Source organism: Armigeres subalbatus, chromosome 3 (assembly GCF_024139115.2).
Source record: "Armigeres subalbatus isolate Guangzhou_Male chromosome 3, GZ_Asu_2, whole genome shotgun sequence".
In the NCBI taxonomy this organism is placed as follows: domain Eukaryota; kingdom Metazoa; phylum Arthropoda; class Insecta; order Diptera; family Culicidae; genus Armigeres; species Armigeres subalbatus.
In genome coordinates this window covers 403,841,627-403,860,693 of record NC_085141.1, presented here as the reverse complement: position 1 = coordinate 403,860,693, position 19,067 = coordinate 403,841,627, and the positions used below count along the sequence as shown (strand labels likewise).

Sequence of the window (19,067 nt, the reverse complement as noted above, 5' to 3'; positions counted from 1 at the left end):
CAGTTTCTTCTCTCGTAGCTCCTTTTCTTCTTCCGCGCTCGCTGCAACTTTATTTCCTTCTTCCAAAAAACTCTGTGGTTTACCATCTCTTCCATTTGCTTCGCATATTCCTATTCCATTGCCCTAATCTTTTAATCTGTACTTGATACAATTTCTCAGGAGACACGATTCTTCTTACAGTCAGCTTTTTTTAAATGTTTCACCGCTTCTTGGTAAGTTGGTTATGGACAAAACCACAGTTTCTTATTTTTTACGGCTTTCTTGGCTCTCACAAATCGATAGTGAGACCATTATTGTGCACACTTCTTTAATCATGATTTGCTTTCCAACTAAAATGTAGTAGCTTTATTAAATATTATTCGGTTTTAATATATGTAGTTTGAATTTTAAATTTCAAACTTTCCAATATTCAGTCATGTTGTCTACAATAAATCGTAACTGAACCCTGAATTTGTTTTTTTTTTCATAAACATTATTTCAACTTTTGAAAACATTTGGATTGAGAAATTTTATTTGTGGAAAAATTGCTGAAGGAACATCACAAACTATTTGAACATTCAATTACAATAATTTTCCAAACGAATACGATATCCACGTGCCTTTTTTAACGAATAGCTCCAAGCGATAATCAAGTGCCCTTCATTTTTTTTTCAGCTCAGCTTATCCTTCTCTATTTCTTGATTCGCATCCTTCCCATTGTGATGCGCCACAACTCCCTTGATTACTGGCTAACGTTCCTAGCCCGCGGCTCATTTTCCGCTCTGACAACGAAATGACGAAAACAGTGGCATCTCTCATACCGGGTCCACTTACTTGATTAATTACGGACGGGACAAACGACGGTTCGTGTCGAATGAGTGTAAAGCAACGACCGAATCCTGTGTGGTCCGTGCTGGGGAAAACGTGGATTTCCTGCTGATTAGCCAGGATGAGGCGGAAAATAACAAACGTATTCATCGACCTTCCAAACCACTTATTTAATGAGAGCCTCATTGGATTGATGAAATCGCCGGCTACTAAAGGACCAAATGAGCGCCAATAAACTTCAGATAGGGATGCGACCTTTTCCGGTCAGCAGCGCCTAGCAGCTAGATGAGCGTCATTAAAAATGAGCCAACTCTTCTGGGTTCGCCAGGGAAAGACACCCGCTTTGCTAGCAGGTACTTCGGGGACACGTCAATTTTTCGCTTCGACGGTTTCCAAATTGGTTTTCACCTTGTGCAAACATTAACCTAATAAAATTATGATCCGGATAAAAAGCGTTCGGCTCGTGACGCGGTTCAGTCCAGAGGAAAGCAAGCGGAACATGAGAGAGAAAAAAATCACGCAAACCAAGCGAATGAGAGCCACCTCCGGGTATCGATAACCCAAACTGTCAGCCACCTCCTGACCGACGATATGCAGCGATACCTACACTTTCTGTATGAGCTGTGCTTGTGACCAAGCGAGAGTTCCGAATAATTTAATTTGCCATTTAAAAGCCGAAATTGGCCATCATTTTTAATGCATTAGCGTGAAAACTCGTCGCAACGGTAATGAAGCGCAGTTTGCCTCGGGCCGTTCAATACGTGGCCTATTTAAGGTAACTGATAGGCTGACTGATATGGGGTCTTCATTATGTCGTTCTGAACATTATTTGCTTCTGTTTGCTTAACAAAAGTATGATTCTAGATCAGTGGCTTGTGTTAGCTTCGCCTCATTTGAATCAGTAGAAATGCATAATGAATTACGACGAACTTGCATCAAGTTTCAATGCAAGTTTAAAGCAATCAATCGAATTCCCTAGCTGTAAAAAATAGATGCGAGGATCATAATTATTAATATAAACGGTTTATTTCAAACACATTCTGGATTATCTCCATCAAATGCGTAGCTGTTCAACAGTTTAATTACAATTAATGTACACATTTTCCAATTACGCGCGTGATTCGATTATCGTTCTATAAAAAAGCATGCAAAATTATGCAATTCCACAGAATTAGGTATGCACCGATATTAAAATTTGAAGTAAGAACTCCACTCCCATCAATATTACTAAGACAGATTAAAAATTAAACCACTGGCATCGAGAATCAAGCAATATTCAAAGTGATTCAGCCAAGTATCTGAAAAGCTGTTTGAAATCAGTTCTTCGGCATTTTAAACACAATATCGGCGCTTCACGAACACAACGATCAGTAATGTTATCAGCAAATCTGCCAAATACTTCAACCGGTGCGTTCGACGAAAACTATGCCAGAGCTCTTCAAGTTCAAAACATTTGACCTCCATCATCATCGTCGTCGTCCTCGCCTCGCCATCATCACAGCATCGTTTGCAGCTGCATGGTTGGATGGCTTCGATAGCCCACGCTTGAACACGTTCCGACGTACGGGAATCCAGTCGGTTCCGTGCGATACAGGATACAGGTCGAGCGGAACGGGACCCTGAAGTGGGCTACCGAACTCAACGAGGCGTAAGTTTCTGGTTTGCATTCCACAACAGTTGATTGAGGGATGCAGAAAATGGGGTCAAATTCATTGCCAGCGTGCCGATGCCGTTGCCCGACGGTTTGTTTGAACGGGTTCACTGCATGAATTGGCTGTAGATTGATCGATTGAAGTAAATTACTCGATTCTGAAAGGAATCAGAAATGGAAATTTGCGGCTTTGACAGGTTTACATTTGGTATTGGCAAGAGGCTTTTTAAAGGCTAAGATGAATATATATGTACCTTTAATTTCGAATGTTTTATGAATGCTTCCTCCATGCAAGGTGCTACAGGGTGTGAACATGATGTTTATGAACTGTTGGCCCAAAAGAGCTAGGCACGACTCACATAGTAAGTGTTTTTCTGAATTATTTCATTTCCAACACCTTCCTGATTTAAATAGTGCCCTACAAAAATTCCTAAGGTATACCTGTATACTGTTCAAAATTGTTGTTTGTTTTTTATCAGCACCTCCAACGATATGTACGCCAGAAGGGCTTCAGGTATTTCGAGTAAAACTCAAATAGCTAAATAAATGGTAATCGTCACGACGTGGAATAAATATACCCTCTACTGCATGTTTTCTAGTTTAAAATTCTTCCTGTGGAATGCACAGTAAAAATTATATAGGTTTCAATTTTCCCTTCTGATGAACTAAATCGACTGGACTAGGTGAATTTTTACAGTAAACTAAATGCTGTCGTATATAAAGTTCCGATGAGTAACAACAGGTTCTATGTGAGCAACTTTTTTGCCTAAGAGACGAGATGCAAGTCTCTATAATAAAGATTAAACAAAAAAATATCCAAAGCATAAATTCAAGCAAGGCTCCCGGGGTCGACCGCATATCAGAAGATATACTCAAAAGCTGACCCAAGGTTGGCCACCAAACATTGACATCTGGGCACCCCGACATTTCCTGGGTGAATGTGGAAATTCGTAAAAAAGGGTCTGGCTGTGTGCAAAAAATGAGGAGGCATCAAGTACCCGTGTATTGTTTTTAAAGTTCTTCTTACGAGGTGAACCGGCCCAGGGTCAAAAACCTCATTAATAAAGATAATTTTTTTCATCTTTGATTTATTTTGGAGGCTCAATTGCCGTGAAGCGTTACGGAGCCGAAATCAAGTTTAACAATTCATTTCTTAAATCAAATCAAATCAAATCAAAAAGAGGAAGACATTCGATATGGGGTACGACAGAGATGGGGGTGTGCAGACTAAGATCACAATCTTACATCAGCCACTTTCACAAATTGGTGGACGAGGGACATGTATTCGAGATCAAGGCCCGCTAACACTTCTCTAATAGGCTTTGGTTGTTTTCCTCGGACCCGGAGATGTTCAGTTAAAGCAGATCTGGGGCCACGATTCTCCTCGCACGCCCACACGACATGATCAATGTCCTGATAATCCTCGCCGCAAACACAGAAATTGCTTTCCGAGAGTCCCACTCTGAAAAGGTGTGCGTTTAAAGTGTAGTGATTGGACATTAGACGACACATGGTTCGAATGAAGTCTCGTCCTATATTCAATTTTTTGAACCATGGACGCTTCGACACCTGAGGGCGAATAGAATACAGCTATCTACCCAGCTCCCCATTTGTCCATTTCTGCTGCCAGCTGATCAAGGTTTCCTGACGAACTAATGAGAAAAATTCATCGAAGGTGATTTGCCGATCGTAAATATCACCTTCCATAGCGCCCACTTTAGCCAAAGAGTCCGCTTTCTCATTTCCCGGGATCGAGCAATGAGAAGGGACCCAAGCCATGGTGATTGTGAATGACCGTTTCGATAGAGCACTCAAAGCTTTCCTTATCCCCTTTAGGAGATACGCTGAGTGCTTCACCGGTTTCATTGACCGAACAGCCTCCAATGAACTTAGACTGTCGGTGAAGATGAAAAAGTGGTAGGGATGCGATTTGTTTGAGTGAATAGTGTATAGCTGCTAGCTCAGCAGTATACACGGAACTAGGCTCTTTGAGCTTAAAGTAGGCGCTATGAAAAACGTTGAAAACACCGAAACCAGTGGAGTCATCCATTTTTGACCCGTCTGTAAAAAAGCTTCTCTCCTCACTGGCGTGCCCGTATTTGCTTGCAAATAATGGAGGTATGACCTCCGCTCGAAGAAAGTCTGGTATTCCATGAACCTCCTGCTTCATGGACAGATCAAAAGTAACAAAGGAACTGTAAGAGTCTAAGAAGTTAGCACGATTGGTGTCAACCGAAGATGGGCTTACCTCCAGCGTCATATACCAGTGGTAAATACTCATGAAACGAGATTAAGGGTTTTGTTCAAGCAGCTTCTCGAAGTTGTTAATGACCAATGGATTGATAATTTCACAATGGATGAGGAACCGGAGCGATAATTCCGCGAAACGATCTGTCAGAGGCAGTACTCCCGCAAGTACTTCCAGACTCATCGTATGAGTCGAGTTCATACATCCTAACGTGATACGGAGACAGCGGTACTGAATCCGTTGAAGCTTCAGCATGTGTGTTTTAGCCGCGGACTGGAAGCAGAAACTACCGTATTCGAGAACCGACAGAATGGTTGTTCGGTACAACGTGATAAGGTCTTCGGGATGCGCTCCCCACCAAGTTCCCGTTATCGTTCGCATGTAGTTGATTCTTTTCTGGCATTTTTGTGTCAGATACACAATGTGCCTCCCGAAGGTACATTTAGAGTCGAACCAGACCCCGAGGTATTTAGAAGACATGCTATGAGTGATTTCCTTACCCATCAGTTGGAGCGGAAACTTTGCTGGCTTATGTTTTTTTGAAAAGACAACCATCTCAGTTTTCTCCGGAGAGAATGCGATACCCAGCTTTAAAGCCCAAGTAGACAAATTGTCCAAAGTATCTTGCAATGGTCCTTGCAGATCAACCGCTGTTGGCCCCGAAACGGATACAACACAATCATCTGCAAGCTGTCTTAACGAGCAATTTGGCATTAGACATTCATCAATGTCTCTGACGTAAAAATTGTAAAGAAGAGAACCTAAACATGAGCCCTGAGGGAGACCCATGTAACTAATTCGTGAAGTTGCCGAGTGACCATGAGAAAAACTCATACGCTTTTCTGACAACAAATTGTACAAATAGTTGTTCAAAATTGGTGAAAGTCCACACTCGTGGAGTTTGTCGGATAAGACATCGACGCAAACTGAATCAAAAGCCCCCTTAATGTCCAAAAACACTGAGCCCATTTGGTCTTTTTTAGCAAAGGTAAGCTGAATTTCTGAAGAAAGCAACGCAAGACAGTCGTTCGTTCCCTTGCCCCTGCGGAAACCAAACTGTGTATCTGACAACAAACCATTCGATTCAATCCATTCGTCTAGCCGGAAGAGAATCATCTTCTCCAACAACTTCCGAAGACAGGACAACATCGCGATGGGGCGATACGAATTACAATCCGACGCGGGTTTTCCAGGCTTTTGGATGGCTATCACCCTCACTTGCCTCCAATCATCCGGAACAATGTTGCACTCCAGTAACTGGTTGAACAACCTCAATAGGCGCCTCTTTGCGACGTCTGGGAGGTTTTTGAGCAAATTGAACCTTATTCTATCCATCTCTGGAGCAGAATTGTTACATGAAAGGAGAGCAAGCGAGAATTCAATCATCGAAAAGGGCCGATCTATATCATCCCTGTCATCAAAAGCATCACGTGACACTTGTTTCACCGGCACCGAATCCGGACAAACTTTCTCCGCAAAATCGAGTATCCACCGTGACGAGCTTTCACGATCTTCGTTTACGGACGACGCGTTGCGCATTCTTCTCCCGACGGTCCACAGAATTTTCATTGAGGTCTCGCGCGATAAACCTTCAACAAAAGTGCGCCAATATCCACGTTTCTTCACTTTGACCAGCTTCTTGAACTGGATCTCGAGCGCGATGTACCGTTTGTGAAGAACGATCGATCCGTGTTTCCGAAATTCCTTAAACGCGTTAGATTTCTCACGATAGAGCTGTGTGCACTCGGTGTCCCACCACGGACTATGTGGTTTCCTACGAACCGAAGCTCCTGGCACCGGCCGGCATTGTACTATAGCATCATCAAGGTGCACTACCTACACGAAGGGAGACGCGACGACGAGAAAGAAGCGTTCTATGCGCAGCTGGAGCAGACATACGATGGATGCCTACTGCGGGACATCAAAATCGTCATCGATGACATGAACGCACAGGTAGGAAGGGAGGAAATGTATAGACCGGTAATCGGACCAAATAGTCTGCACAGCGTATCGAATGACAACGGCCAACGATGCATAAACTTCGCAACCTCCCGTGGAATGGTAGTCCGAAGCACCTTCTTTCCAAGCAAAAATATCCACAAGGCCACATGGAAATCACCTAATCAAGTAACGGAAAACCAAATCGACCACGTTCTAATCGACGGTAGATTTTTCTCCGACATCACGAACGTCCGCACTTACCGCAGTGCGAATATTGAATCCGACCACTACCTCGTTGCAGTATGTCTGCGCTCAAAACTCTCGACGGTGTACAACACGCGTCGAAGTCGGACGCCGCGGCTTAACATTGAGCGGCTACAAGACGGTAGACTAGCCCAAGAATACGCGCAGCTGCTGGAAGTGGTACTCCCAACGGAAGAACGTTCCCACACATCATCTATTCATCGACTTCAAAGTCGCATATGATACAATCGATCAGGACCAGCTATGGCAGCTAATGCACGAACACGGATTTCAGGATAAACTGACACGGTTGATCAAAGCGACGATGAATCGGGTTATGTGCGTAGTTTGAGTTTTAGGGGCATTCTCGAGTCCCTTTGCAACCCGCTGAGGGTTACAGCAAGGTGATGGTCTTTCGTGTCTGTTATTCAACATCGCTTTGGAAGGGGTAATACGAAAAGCAGAGATTAACACGAGTGGTACAATTTTCAATAAGTCCGTCCAGCTATTTGGCTTCGCCGACGACATAGATATTATGGCACGTACCTTTGAGAAGACGAGGGAGGCCTACATCAGACTGAAGCGGGAAGCCAAGCGGATCGGACTAGTCATCAACACGTCGAAGACGAAGTACATGATAGGAAGAGGTTCAAAAGAAGACAATGTGAGCCACCCACCGCGAGTTTGCATCGGTGGTGACGAAATCGAGGTGGTAGAAGAATTTGTGTACTTGGGGTCACTGGTGACTGCCGAAAATGTTACCAGCAGAGAAATTCGGATACGCATAGTGGCTAGAAATCGTACGTACTTTGGACAAGACGCTCCGATCGAATAGAGTTCGCCGTCGTACCAAACTGACAATCTACAAAACGCTCATTAGACCGGTAGTCCTCTACGGACGCGAGACCTGAACGATGCTCGTGAAGGACCAACGCGCACTTGGAGTTTCCGAAAGAAAAGTGCTGCGTCCCATCTATGGTGGGGTGCAGATGGCGGACGGTACGTGGAGGAGGCGAATGAACCACGAGTTACATGAGCTACTGGGAGAACCATCCATCGTTAACACCGCGAAAATCGGACGACTGCGGTGGGCCGGGCACGTAGCCAGAATGTCGGACAGTAACCCGGTGAAAATGGTTCTCGACAACGATCCGACGGGCAAAAGAAGGCGAGGTGTGCAGCGGGCAAGGTGGATCGATCAGGTGGAAGATGACTTGCGGACCCTCCGTAGACTGCGTGGTTGGCGACGTGTAGCCATGGACCGAGCCGAATTGAGAAGAGAATAATACCATCGTCTCTGGTGTGGACAAACTGTGGGTCACTTCTACACTACCCTCTGTGCTTTAAAGTGAGTGTTCGATTTCCGCTCTGGCAAGAAGAGAAAGAGAACTTTTTGTAAAGCACGAAATTCTCCACAGGTTCACTGGGTGTTGTGTAAATGTCCAATCCGGTATGTAATGCTAGATGTATAGTAGACCTCATCACGTTTTCAAAAAGTATCAAACTTTCAAATAAAAAAGAATCACAATTCTTGTGCTATAATAAGCCTCATTATCAAATTTTAAGCTAATTCGGATAAAATTTCGGGGCGGCTCAAGTCAATTTAGTGTTTTGGGGCTATTTTCAATTTTCAACAAAAAACAAACAAAAGATACACTGCCCTTCTACGCATAGTTGTCCCATGTTGGTTTTTGGAGATTTCAAGTTTTTATCACAGAGCGGTCTATTCTCACGCATATTTTCAGAAAACGAAAAATACCAAACTTTGTTCGGAAAATTAGTGAAAACAACATCAAGTCGGGGCCCTCCTTAGCCGTGCGGTAAGATGCGCGGCTACAAAGCAAGACCATGCTGAGGGTGGCTGGGTTCGATTCCCGGTGCCGGTCTAGACAATTTTCGGATTGGAAATTGTCTCGACTTCCCTGGGCATAAAGTATCATCGTGTTAGCCTCATGATATACGAATGCAGAAATGGTAACTTGGCTTAGAAACCTCGCAGTTAATAACTGTGGAAGTGCTTAATGAACACTAAGCTGCGAGGCGGCAATGTCCCAGTGGGGGATGCAATGCCAACGAAGAAGAAGAAGAACATCAAGTCTGTTTGTCCCAATGTTGAATTTTTACGCATATCTGTCTCGCAGGGAATAAATTCATCATTATGGAAGAATCTGTTACAAAAACGAGCGATGCTTGTAGGGACAGTATTCACTGATCATTTTCTTTCAACCTTGGCCACTTTCAGTGGTGAAAATTACCAGTTTTAAAGATCTTCATACTAAGTGATAGAACTGTAATCTAACACATTCAACCATGTGGAGGGTAGAATTTTAAGAATAAAGCATGAGGCAAGATATGTCGATCAAAGTAGTCATAAAAGAAATCGACCATTCATCGGGACTCTGCAAATCTGCAAACACGGGCTATATTTCTCGGCATAACTTTTTTTTTTTTTTTTTTTTTTTTTTATTTCTTTATTATAGAGGTTTGCAGCCCTGGGCTGGCTCACCTCTCGGCATAACTGACCCGCTGAACTATTTCCATGATTTAGACCGTAAATTATATTAATGTATTCAAAATATGAATGATTTCAATAAAATGGAGCTCTCCCATTAGTCTAGTGCTGTAAACTCCTTAAATCTCCTACCCGCTACCCGATCAGGAATGCATAACAAAATTATAACTCAATTCTATCAATTGTTGTTATTTAAAACAACGTGTGCTATAATTAGATAATTCGATAAAAATGTGTTTTCGGCCAGTTTTATTTCATATCAAAATTATAACAACATTAGTTATGTATATTTCAACAAAATAATTGCCTACTTTTTTTGTAGACATTGGAAAAAATCGGAGGTAATCACTCTCAGATTTGAAAGGATGCTTTCGACTGTTGTGCTCAATTTTGTTTGACTATTATCGGCTCTTTCAGTCTTATAAAGCAGCTAAAACGTTATTGCATCTATTTTCCGACGTTTCGGTGTATATTTCACCTTCTTCAGGGATTTAGAGACTACACATACACAACAAAACGTAGCCTCTAAATCCCTGAAGAAGGTGAAAAATACACCGAAACGTCGGAAAATAGATGCAATAACGTTTTAGCTGCTTTATAAGACTGAAAGAGCCGATAATAGTCAAACAAAAAAAGTAAACACTTTCAGTATAACTTGAACCCGCTCGATAATAATACATAGCTGGCATAAAGTTAATTGCCTACATTATGGATGGAAATCTGTCGTGGTAGCGGACCAGATTTCTATCCGTGATGCAGGCAATTACCTTGAAAGTAGACTTTTGAACAGGAAAATTATATCAACGTTTGTTATAATGTTGATATTAAGGTATCAACCTCTGTTCTAATTGTGTTACGGCTAGAGGTATTTTTGTTATATTTTTTGTTATTTTAACAACCAACCAGCCAATTTTAAAACACATTTTGTTTGTACAAGTATGCGTGGAACGGCAGTATAAACGCCAAAACCCAAGAAGCTTTGATTTCGCTTGTTTTTTTTTATTTTATTTTTTTTAAATTGCTTACCACTATCCCCCACACCAAGAAGCTCATTTTCGGAGCTCCCTGGTAATGGACGCATCTATTTTTTTTTTCAAACATTATAATTTAAGGAAATAACAAAAAACCAATATGTATGCTACGGTATGTGTGATGGACTATTTACAACAACAGTTATGAATAGGTTATACCCAGTGGAACTTGGTTCCTTTAAAGGGTTTCCTAATATGCATTTAAGAGTTGATACAAAATTATTAACTTTTTTTTTCAAGTCTGTAAATGTTTACAATTAAGGCTGGCGATTGATACGGTTCAAATTATAAAAGTAAGTTGATATTGGACTTAAAATGTTGTTTTAATCTGGTTTTAATCAAATCACGATTGTTAATGGTTTTAAAATCTTCTGGAAGGGAGTTGTATACTGATGGACCATAAAAGGAAATTCGCATTTGGCCCAAACAGGTGGTTGCACTTGAGCGCAATAGATTACTTGCAAATCGAGTATTATGTACATGGTTTTGTGTCGTAAAGTTGAGATTCTGATGTGTATTTGCATTTTTCAACACGTCGTGGATAAACAAGCATGTCTGTAATTTGCATAGCCCACGTAGCGGTAGGATATTATGTGGCAAACCAGTATAAAGTTGAACAGTAGGGTAAAGTCGTGGTAGCTGGTAAATAATTTTCAGACATCTGTTTTGCAAAACTTGTATTTTTTGTAAATTTGATTTACTAGCATGACCCCAAACTATAATTAGATATTGCATGAGTGAGTGTATGCAGCCATAGTAATACTTCAGAAGAGCGCTTCTTGGTACGTAGTTTTGACTCGATACATCAAACCGCATAATGAAGCAATTTTACTCGAATTTGCTCTAAATGATCTTTCCATGACAGTATAGGATCGAGTATTATACCGAGGTATTTAAAGCTTTTCACTTTCTCTAACTCTGTAGACCCAACTGACGGATTACTGTGCAGAGGAATTTTTTTTCTCGGTGAATGGAACAGCATGTATTTAGTTTTAGATAGATTTAGGGACAGTAAATTTGTATTAAAATAATTCATAAGCAAGTTCATGTCGTAACTTATACAAGAAACAATGTATGACGAATTGGGATTTGGATAAAATAGTGCTGTATCGTCTGCAAATAGTTTTGGAATACCTTTCAATGGCAAATTACCAATATCATTAACATATAGCAAAAAAAGGAGGGGCCCAATATTGCTTCCTTGCAGAACTCCAATATTTATGGTCTTCAGTGAGCTTTGTGAATCATTTAATGCCACGAATTGTTTTCTATCGGTCAAATAGCTACGAATTATATCATTTGCTAATCCACGAATCCCATAGCTTTCCAATTTTTGCAATAATATATTGTGATTTAAGGTATCAAACGCCTTTTTTAAATCGATGAAAAGACCACCAACTATACACTTTTTATCAATATTGTCCAATAAAAAGTCAACAAGTTCAACAATAGCCGTTGATGTACTACATCCTTTCCGGAAACCGTACTGAAATTTATATAAAACATTGTGTTTGTCCAGAAAATCAGTTAGTCTACTAACTAACAACTTCTCAAATATTTTACTAAATACGGATAATATGGAAATAGGACGGTAATTACATGGATCAGATTTATTACCTGATTTGAAGATGGGTATTACTCTAGCTAACTTGAGACAGTCTGGATATACGCCGTTTCTTAGTATTTGATTAAAAAGTGTTGAAAATATTTTTGAAAACTTTTTTGAGTTATCTTTGATAATACTAGGTGGAAAGTTATCAGGTCCACAGCTTTTTTAAATATTTAAGTTTTTTATAATGGATGCGATTTCTCGTTCCTCAGACGGTCTCAAAAAAATAGATCTCTCTAATCGAGTGACCGTATTTAATGGGTTATTGATGTTTCTCCTGATAGTGTTAGCAAGATTTTCACCAACATTTGAAAAGTATTGATTTAAAACTTCACAAATTTCTATTTCATCGATAATTTTATGACCCTCGTGACTTATTTCAATCTTAAATGTATTTTTCTTCCTTCCCATAACTACATTCAAATTTTTCCATACTTTCGCCTGACATGTATTATCTAAAAGATTTTTGTAATATTTATTTTTGCTTGACTTTTTTGCACTGTCTGTCTTTTTTGACACATATTGAAACATGTTTTTTAAGTGTTCATCTCTGGGATTAATTTTTAGTTTTTTCTATATTTATTTTTCAGTTTTATCCATTGCCAAGTATAATAGTCTAGCCATGGACAATGTTTAATTTTAACTTTTTCACTTACTAGTTTCGTACAGTCTGCTAGTATACTATTGTACGCAGATGTTAACATTGTTATTGATTCATCTACATCTTCACAACACGTATAACCCTCTAAAAAGTGTTTAAACTTATAGTTGAGTTTTCTTTTGTTTATAATTTTTTTAGTGAGTATCATGCACTCTTTAGGATTGCTAATTTTATATGATGAAACAATGATCAAATCTCGCGTGATTTTTGAAAACGTCGTAAGTCCAAATGAGAGACTCTCTTACATTACGCTCTCTTTTGCTAATATCTAGGCTAGTTTAAAATTTGTTGCAATCTTTTCACCTCAGCACACTAGACAAAGCTATTTTTTTTAGATCGGTACTGGAAAATCCAATGTAAATGTTAGTATGGCTTTGTAATAATCGAAAGAGAAAGTAAACAAAGAGAGCCTCTCTTTTGGACTTACGACGTTTTCAAAAATCACGCGAGAAATGATCACTAATGTCTGAAAATATGGTATCGTTTCTAACATTTGATTAATCATCTTTCCTAATAACAACATGATCTAAGACATTGTTGCTTATAGGACGAGTCACGCACGTGTTGGAACAAACATAATTATATGAATTTAATAGACTTAGGTATCGAAGGACGATGTTGTTATTACCCAAGGGGCAACTAACTCTAAACTTTCAACAGTATCCAGAAATACTAACATATACTAGCGAAAAACTACGTCGTATCAACGGAAAATTGATCAAAGAGCCCTGGTTTGGAAAGCATGAAACACGACGCCACCCAGTAAATACAGTCCACCCCGTTTTATGCAACACATAATATTGTTCTCTTTTAAATTTCTAAAAAAATCCCTGAACAACTATTTCCATTACCAATACTTTTGGAACAATCTTAGGGGCTCTTTTTTTGGGTTTATGGTATTAGAAATATAAAATGGCGGTTTGAATATTTTCTAGAATCTGTAGGAGGTAGAAAACAGATGTTTTCAAAACGGGGGAGCACTGTGTTTCATTAACCAACCAACAAACGCCATAACAACCGAACTAGCAACCGTATCGTTGTTTGACGAAAATCATGGATACTAGAAATACCACCAAATACTATTGCGGGACAATGAGTACCGCAATAATGTTATATAATAATATAGTAATATTTTCGCAAAGTTTAGAGTTGGTTGCCCCTTGTTATTACCTAAATTAATTGGTATATTAACATTTCCTATAATAAATATTGGACGGTTACTGTGAGTTGATAGTAAGTTTTCAAGCTCATCATGAAATTTTGTAATGTCAAACGATGGAGGTCTGTATACACCTACTACATCGAACAAAGAACCTTTTACTTCTAACTCAATGTGAATAAGATGCATTCCCTCAGAGTGAATATTTTTCACAATCTTGTAACTCCACGCACTATGTATGCTGCTAGACCACCAGAGGACGTTTCAAGAATAAATATGAATGTATATAGGTATTCCAAACAAGCGAGTTATCAGATTTCAACAAAGTTTCACCTAACATGATTACATCAATAGGGACAACTATAGAATCTAAAAACAGAAGAATGTCATTGAATATTTGCATATTATTTAGTCCTCTAATTTTCCATTGTGCAATGCGTAGAACACTATCATCGGTTTCAGGGTAATTTGAATTAAAATCATCAGTACAATCATGACAGAAATTTATTAAATTGACCATTTTACATTTAAGGTACAAAATTCACTACATTAAAAATAAACACATATTGTTAATTACAAATTAAAACTTACTCTACCACGCTTCCTTTTGGAAGGAAGAGTAACCTTGGGCGAGCAGTTACCAGAATAGCGGTTTACTAATTCAATTATGTCATCTCTAGTTTTTACAATTTCAGACTTAGATTGTTCATTTTTCTTAATTAAAATATTTCCTCCCCTGCTGGGCCAAACGTACTTGATTTTGAGTTGTTCTTGATATCCTCTCATTTCATTTAAAAGTTCTAAAGATAGCGACGTCAACTCGTCCCGTATGGCGACACGAGTAGGTTTGTCATTTACCTTTAAACTAGGATCGATATTCGTTGACAATAGAATTCCGCATTCCTTTTTTGCTTTGAATACATTTTCCTTCACATTTAAATTCTTAAAAACCACGCGAATAGGGATTAACCAGTTATTTGTTTTATTTTTCGAGTTTAGTCTTGAAGCGGATACTACTGCATCAGGGTCTACTTCCAAACCACAGCATGTAATAGTTTTATGAACGATTTCTTGAATATTTTCGTCCGATGCAAATGGGACGCCTAAAATAACCGCATTCCTAGAATTTGCCTCTCTGCTATTTTTATCTACTTGATGTTCTAGCTTGTAAACAGTTTTGGACAAGTTGTGTTCTGCATTTTTCATTTTAACAATTTCCCGCTTCAAGGTTTCGTTTTCGTTTTTCAGCTCTTGAATGTCAGTTACGATAGTATCAAACTTTTTCGAAAGAAAATTTTGTGATTTTTCAATCGCATCTGTGATCTGTTTTACCTCACTCCTAACATTTTGCATTTCATGAGATACTGCACTAGTAACAGCTCCTTTGAGTTCATTGGCGAGAGACTCAACAATGGACGATTTGCTATTTTGCATCTCAATGATCCTTTGATAGATGCTAGAGCAATTGTGGGAACAGAAGTACGTTTTATCTTTAATACGTCGTACTGCATTGCCGACAATGTTTCTACACTTGAAGTGTGCCTCAGAGAAGCAATACATGCATGTAATTATTTTGCTAGCATCCTTCTCAACTTTGTGACATTCAACACAAATTATACTATCGTCCTCCATTACAACCAGATTAAAACAATAATTAAGAACAAATAGACAAATTAAAATTTAATAAATATATAGTCCAGCTGTAAATAAAAAAAAAAAGAAAAACAAAACAATATGAAGACATATTTATTGTACTAAAAATAAACAGAAAGCATTAAGAACAATTAGGGATTAAATTTCGCTTGAGCAAATGTTTTCAATCGCTTACAACATTTAATTCATTCTTTCATTCATTCAAATTTGCCACAAAACTCTATGTGACGATCAGTTTCGTTGAACTTCGGACAGTGTTTTTTAACTTTTATTTACGACTAAATCTGCCAAAAAAAACCCAACTTAATTCACCGAGTAGTGATACTGCCTTTCTCGAATTTAGCCAAGACACCAACCTTATATGGTGAATATGGTTCGATGTACCATTTTCTTTATAACTTTCAAACGCAACGGTCGATCGTTTTAAAAATCAATAGTGATCAACTAGCCTTTGCCCCCTGTCGAATGAAACTTGTTGCGAGGAAATCGGTTAAGGATTACTATATGAAAAGTTGTCTAATGTTTTTCTTAGCTTTTGTGCACACACATACACACACACATACACACATACATACACACGGACAGACGGACATTTGTTCAGCTCGTCGAGCTGAGTCGAATGGTATATAACACTATGGGTCTCCAAAGCTTCTATAAAAAGTTCGTTTTTAGAGTGAAATGATAGCCTTTCGGTACAACTTTGTTGTACGAGAAAGGCAAACAGGAAGCTACTCAAACTTGCATGCAATATTGCACGGCAAATGTTTTTTCGCTTCCTCACTATCAACAGAACCACGCAATGTGCTACTAGCAAAGCTACTTCAGCACCTATACACCAAGCTCGAATCAACGTCTTGATTGTGTACGACGCCTGTTCGCTTTCTTTTCGCTAAATCTATCCAAGCAGCCGAAAGAAAACATACATCCACTTCATTGCCTCTTCGCATCAGCAGAACCACAACTGTGTGCTACTAACAGAACTACTACAGCACCAAAGTACCAAGCACGAGTCAACGGCTTAAGTGTACAAGACGCACGTTCGCTCTATTTTCACCAAACCTGCCTTGCAAAATATAAACAATTTCATGGACATGTAGTTTCACTTAGCCAGAAAGGACCAAACCAAATTGTGTGTGCGAAAGTCTTTCAAACACTATCACATTAAGCTCGAATTTTAAACTTATCGATTGCACACAAAGATCTATCAGCCATCCATCCAAAAACAACAACAACAGCAGCAGTCAACAGTACCATTCAGCAGCTCAGCGCTTGTTTTTTTATTGTGTATTTACCGATTAGTCTTATTGCTTTAAAAACTATTTTAAGTACAATATTTTGTCAACAACATGTGACAAACACAAACAACACAACTCACAATTGAATCCAATTATTTGTTATAATTATTTAAGTAATTTACACTAAATAAAATTGAATTAAATACTATGAAAAATTGGACACGTATCAACCATACTACAATGTTACTACGATGTACTCTCTTATATCAAAACAACAATGTCAGACATATCTCGGGTACTTGTTCAAAAGGACGTATGTGATTTTGTAAACAAAGATTCAAACGTCGATTTGTCCGATCTGATAGCCCTCCCTCGCAAACCATTACCATAGACAGACAGGGGGAGGCTTCGGCTACCTGTTGGTGGTGTTGGTTTGCGTGGGAGTGCCATCAGATTGGACAAATCGACGTTTGAATCTTTGTTTACAAAATCACATACGTTCTTTTGAATAAGTACCCGAGATATGCTCCGAAATATCATTTAAATATCAAGACGTATTATGGACAAGAACAAACTAATGGCACATGATACTGATCACTTCTTACGAATAGCATAACTTGATCTCCACATGATATTTTCAGTGCAAAATATTGGTCTTTTATCTCTTATATAATTTATGTCAATATCTCATTTTGCTATCTAATCAACTGTTGATATTATTAAGCTATTTTCGTCTACTCGGGAATCGACACACAGAACAATATTGAAACACGGTTTTGTATCCGAAGACATCGACAGGCGACAATAATTAATCTTTATCAGGTTGATAGTGCGTGTGACAATGTGTCAAACAATCAAGACGATATAAAGAATGACGGCAAACAGTTTGGGTATCAGTAGCCGGAAAAGGGTAGATGCTACAAAATGCACTACAGCAGTAGATACAACGGTACAGAGAGTCAGCCTTACAAATCTGAAGGAATATCAAATTGCTTCGGAAGCCTCCGATATGGCCTTAGAATTTCAAAATTTTTAACAGTGCCCATTTTTGCATCTAACTAAGCCGTATATGTCTCGGATTGCGGCAAAATACAACTGCAACCCCTTCAGAATGGGAAAACAACCTCTGCATCCACATATGCCAACAGCTCAGCTCTCGACTTCCAACAGTCCGACAAGTTATGAATAATGAATTCTTGTTTTTACACTCCGCATTCCGGGGACATATCGCATCCCGGGCCGACACGGTGCACTCCGACGGCGCTAAAGGCATCACCATCAGGAACTACTGGCATATTGTTGGTGGTGCCTGGCAGCGCCAGAACAAACACACATTGTGCCCGCCAGTCAACCAGCCAACCATCCAGCCACTGGCACTGGGGTAAGTTATAGTAAATACAAAAGCCACACGCTCGCAACAGTGTTTTGTAAACACTTGAAGCGTTTAGTGCTACAGCCTCAGCAGCAGTAGCGGCAGCAGCACGCATCGTTGCCTCACCATGAAAGGCGAGAGCACCACTCTCGGGTCAAACTACCAAATATGGTGAAAAAGACTTAAGGATATAGGGTATATGACCTGATATTTGGTATAACGATTTTTATCATTATCATGTGATATATACAATTATGTTATGATGCTAAAATACTGAGCACTAAGAGCCAGGTTTTTTGTTTGTGAATCAACTATTACTTTCAATTAAAGGAAAGTTTAGTGCAGGAAAACGCATACCCTTAGCGTAAAGACTTCTGCTAAATAAAAAGTATTCTCCTCTAAGTGTTTGGTAGCTACATAAGCCAACCAACCAGGAAGAAGGAGCAGCACGTGCCGCAATTCTATGATGAGGCACGTGTCACTTCGAGGGGTAATTGTTGTGAATGTTGGTTTTAAATGGTAATGTGTATGTTTTTCTAAGGCTTCGAAGCAGTCGTTCGAAGCGGGGACTCTGCGAGAGCGGCAGGCTGATTGATGCATGATGTGATGATAAATTAGCGACTTTTAAGCGCAGGAAAGCGTGTCGGAAAAGAATGAGACCCATCAATCAAGTGATTTCGTTTATCCTGCCAGCGCGCCAAGTGTGCAATTCGATCCAACCCAATGAGCATAACTAAGTGCTGCTGGATGAGTCGGGCCCGGTGGTGGCGTTGGAGAAGCGACTGATAATGCTTCCCGTGGACTGTGCAAATTGCAATTTAAAAAGTTGAACAAAGTGGGCCCATCAATTTCGAGCGCAATCGGGCGGCAGTAGCAGATTTGTTACGATCAACTGAATTAAATTGCTGGCTGCTCTGCTGGCTGTTTGCACTTGGATAAATCAAA

The 19,067-nt window shown here is 39.5% G+C and overlaps 1 protein-coding gene across 2 annotated transcripts in view; it reads left to right on the top strand.

Annotated features, from left to right (window-relative positions):
- Positions 1-19,067, top strand: part of LOC134227028 (protein amalgam-like) — a 278,865-nt gene that overhangs the window by 54,032 nt on the left and 205,766 nt on the right. The gene's annotated exons all lie outside the window — the stretch shown is intronic.